Raw genomic sequence first — 4449 nt, 5'->3', positions numbered from 1 at the left:
CCTGCATCACATTCTACTTCCCTGCATCACATTCTACTTCCCTGCATCACATTCTACATCCCTACATCATATTCTATTTCCCTGCATCATATTCTGCTTCCCATGCAACTTATGTCAGTCTTGTAGTGTCTGCTTTTTTTACTGTTTAGTTGTGTGATTATTAATTTCACGAAGCAGACAAAATATCTGAAAATTTCTGCTCCTCCCACACCAGCAGACAGAGCCGTTTCAGCAACACACAAGACAGAGAAGTACAATATATGGACCACCCCAGATTATTGACAAAAAAAAAATAAATAAATAATCTCTTGGGGATCGAACCACCAACGCAAGGCCAACACTTTGACTGAGGCGTCCTGACCCTCTTGACCACCAGGCGTCTATATACAAAATCCCTAACACCTCTGCCTAAGTGACTTAATTTGATTTTTTTTTTGTTCCTTAATGTCCTTTTCTGTGTCATTTAAATCACTAAAATATTGCCATACTCAGCATAACGTACAAAATGATGTTAGCCAGCCTCATCAGAAAATAAATCCCCAAGGAAGAGGTGCTAGGGAGCTGCCTGAACTGATGAGATTGCGAGCGTTAAATACAACTATACTTAAGAAAATAATGCATACTACTGAAGTTAATAAAGGGACGGGGAGTTAAAGGGATAGGGAGTCAAAAAGCTGGGGAGTTAAAGGGATAGGGAGTTAAAAAGCTGGGGAGTTAAAGGGAGAGGGAGTTAAAAAGCTGGGGAGTTAAAGGGATAGAGAGATAAAAAGTTGGGGAGTTAAAGGGATAGGGAGATAAAAAGCTGGGGAGTTAAAGGGAGAGGTAGTTTAAGGGACAGTAGTTTAAGGGACAGGAGTTAAAGGGACAGGGAGTTAAAGGGAGGGAGTTAAAGGGAGTAGGGAGCTTGTGCCAAGTTAAATCCCATGTCCTCTAGTTGGTCTTCAGCTTATTTTCCTTAGAGTCAAGGTCTCTCTCGGTCTCTGTCTTGGTCTCTGGGTCTCTCTTGGTCACTCTCTTGGTCTCTGAATTTTCTCGACGTATTTCCAGCGATTTTAACCCTTCCTTCATTAAGTTTCATAATCTCACTCATCTCTGTCTTGGTCCTTCAGTAGGTCTGTGCCTAGGTCTCTGTCTCTGTCTCGTTCTCTGTCTAGGTCTGTCTGGGTTTTTGTTTAGGCCTCGGACTGTCTAGGTCTTTGTCGTTACGTAGCTCTCTCTCTCTCTCTCTCTCTCTCTCTCTCTCTCTCTCTCTCTCTCAATAATAATAATAATAGTGGTGGTAGTAGTAGTAGTAGTAGTAATAATAATAATAATAATAATGATAATAATAATAAAATGAAAATAATAATAATAATAATTATTATTATTATTAATCATAATGATAATAATAATAATAATAATAATAATAATAATAATAATAATGAAGTCTCCCCACTAAAAAGATTAAGTTCATAAACGTTTCTGTGTAAGGGCAACGTTCTTTGTAAGGCGAACGTTTTCTTCACGTAATAATCTTGTCAGGACAGCAGCTGGAGTCGCCATTCGTCTTGCAAGTTACGTGGCGCCTGAGAGAGAGAAGAGAGAGAGAGAGAGGTGGGGAGGAAGGAAATGAGGGAGAGAGAGAGATAGACATAAGATCCCCTTTAGATGTAGATAGATAGATAGATTGACATAGACAGAGACAGACAGACCGAATGAGATAGACAGATAAATAGAGATGGAGATAGAGATAGATAGATAGATAGAGAGAGAGAGAGAGAGAGAGAGAGAGTGGGGGGGTTAAGGAAATAGAAAGAGGAATGGGGAAGAGAAGAAGGATGATAATGATAGTGACAGGGTGGAGAAGAGAGGAAGATAGATGGATATTAGACAGACAGACGGATAGAAAGATAGAGATACAGAAGCACACACACACACACACACACACACACACACACACACACACACACACACACACACACACACACACACACACACACACACACGCACATAAAGAGAGAGAAAGTGAGAGAGGTGCAAAAGAAACACACCCACACACACACACACACACACACACACACACACACACACACACACACAAACATAAAGAGAAAGTGAGGGGTGCAAAAGAAACACACACACACACACACACACACACACACACACACACACACAGAAAGAGAGAGAAAGTGAGAGAGGTGCAAAAGAAACCCCCCCCCCCACACACACACAGAAAGAGAGAGAGAAAGTGAGAGAGGTGTAAAAGAAAGTGGGTTTATGGGTGTAAGTTAGTGCGTCAGGGGGGGTCATGCAATGGATCAGCGGGCCAGGTAAGGAAGGTAGGCCAGTGGAAAGGTGTAAATTCATTAGACCTGGTGAGTGCTTAAGTCTGCCCAGGTAAACTTTGTAAACGATGCTAACTGATGCTTGTGGGGGTGGAGGGGTGGGGGGAGGATTGTGGGGTGAGGGGAGGAGTTGAGGTGGAGTGTGATGTTGGGGTGTGTGTGTAAGTTCAGTAGTCTTTAAAGGAAATTTTGTGAATGCGACTGATTGAAGTAGACTGGATGATGATTGGTGGGGGGAGTGAGAGAGGTGTGGGTGTGAGAGTGTATGTGTGGTGTGTGTGTGTGTGTGTGTGTGTGTGTGTGTGTGTGTGTGTGTGTGTGTGTGTGTGCGTGTGTGTGTTTGAGTGTGTGTCTGGGAGGGGTAGTGCTTTGTATGTGTGTGTGTGTGTGTATGTGTGTGCGTGAATAGCTTCCATTTCCACTTCACTTCTGTTTCTTGGTCGTACTTCTCCTGTTCCTTGCTTCCTTCCCTCACCTTCCTTCCCTCCCTCCTTCCTTCCCTCCCTCTCCTGGGATCAGTAAGCTCCTTGACAACCTCACCGCTCCCTCTCTCATTCTGCGTCCTTTCTTTCCTTCATCTCCTTCTCACTTTCCTTCTATCCTCTCCTTTGTTCATCTTGCCTCGCTCCCTTCTCCCAATCTGATTATCTTTTCCATATTCCCTCCATCGTTCTCTGTCTTTTATCTAATTCTACTATCTGTTTCCTTCATGTGCTTATTCTCCCATTCCTTCTTCTCCTCCTCCTTCACATACTCCCTCATTCTTTGTCCTACTCTATCCTTGCTTTCTTTCCTTCTCCTACTCCTTCCCTTCTCGCACTCTCTTTCATCTTCCTATTCTCTTTTTTTCTCCTACCTCCTCCTTCCTTCTGCTGTTCCCTCATTCCTTTCTTTTCTTCTCTCTCTTCTTACCACTACACTTTTCTCCTCTCTATCTGTACCTCTACTCTCACCTCTCCTGTCTTACTCTTTTTCCTGTCCAGTGTCTCCATCATTCTAGTTCTTTTTCATACCATTATATAGAGTGAGAGGGAACACGTTACTTGTAGGTGGACGTGTGTGTGTGTGTGTGTGTGTGTGTGTGTGTGTGTGTGTGTGAAAGAGAGAGAGAGAGAGAGAGAGAGAGAGAGAAAGCACAGACTAAACCAATCTTTCCCTTTGTTCAAGCAGTCTTCCTAAGCGCCCACGTCTTTACATGTCACCACTTTAGAGCTAATACCCACCGTCCATATTCAGTACGTGCTGGGGCCATCTCATTCAAAACTTTCTTTATGGTATTAGTTTTTTTCTATGGATTCTGCGGTCGATCATAAAACGCTGTTGTCATTATATTCTTATCAGCAAAATTTTCAACGCCCCAGCCAGGCAATGATCTCGCGGTCCGCTGCCCTGTCCACTCCGCCACCACCTCCTCAAATCGAGTGTTCAGTGAATTAGTGATGGTAGCAGTGGTGGTGATGGTATCAGCAGTAGTAGTAGGAGCAGTAGTAATAATAGTAGTAGTTGTTGGGAGGTTATGCTCTCACCTATGTTTGTCTTTCACTTTGTCCAGACGATATCTCCAGAAGTTTTCAGTGAATTTCAATGAAAGTTGGTAGAAGGGTGAGCCATGGGCCAAAAAAGAATTGTTTTAATTTTGGGGAGGATCCGGATCCTGTGTATGATTTCTCCAAAAGTTCTCAATGAATTTCAATCAAATTTTGTGGAAGAGTTTGTCATTTGTCATGGAACAGTTGATTAAATATGGGGGTGGTTCCGGATCCTATGTATTCCACACAGTGTTTCCATCGATCCAGATCCGAATCCTTTGTAATTGCAGTGGCATTGGCGGAGGTATGCGCTCTCTGGGTGCTTGCTAGTTGTTGTTGTTGTTGTTGTTATCCCAGGTTCATCTGACTATGAACCCAGTGGACTGCAGGCTTAAGTTCCCCTCTCATGCATTCCACCAACAACCTTTCAGGGGATAGGGAGGGAGTTGAGGCGCGTTTCATAACCAGACAACAGACTCGCCTACCCATGTCAGTACCACCGCGCGAAGGAGCCCCTCTCCTGCACCTTCATATGCAGATTATGATTTTTTCTATGCAAGGAAGAAATAACCAAAGGCCAATTCTGGTAGGGAGCC

Source organism: Coenobita brevimanus, chromosome 116 (genome assembly GCF_032717465.1).
Source record: "Coenobita brevimanus isolate Jiangsu-jjx chromosome 116, ASM3271746v2, whole genome shotgun sequence".
Taxonomy (NCBI): domain Eukaryota; kingdom Metazoa; phylum Arthropoda; class Malacostraca; order Decapoda; family Coenobitidae; genus Coenobita; species Coenobita brevimanus.
The sequence above is the reverse complement of the archived record's forward strand: the minus strand, read 5'-3'. Positions refer to the sequence as shown.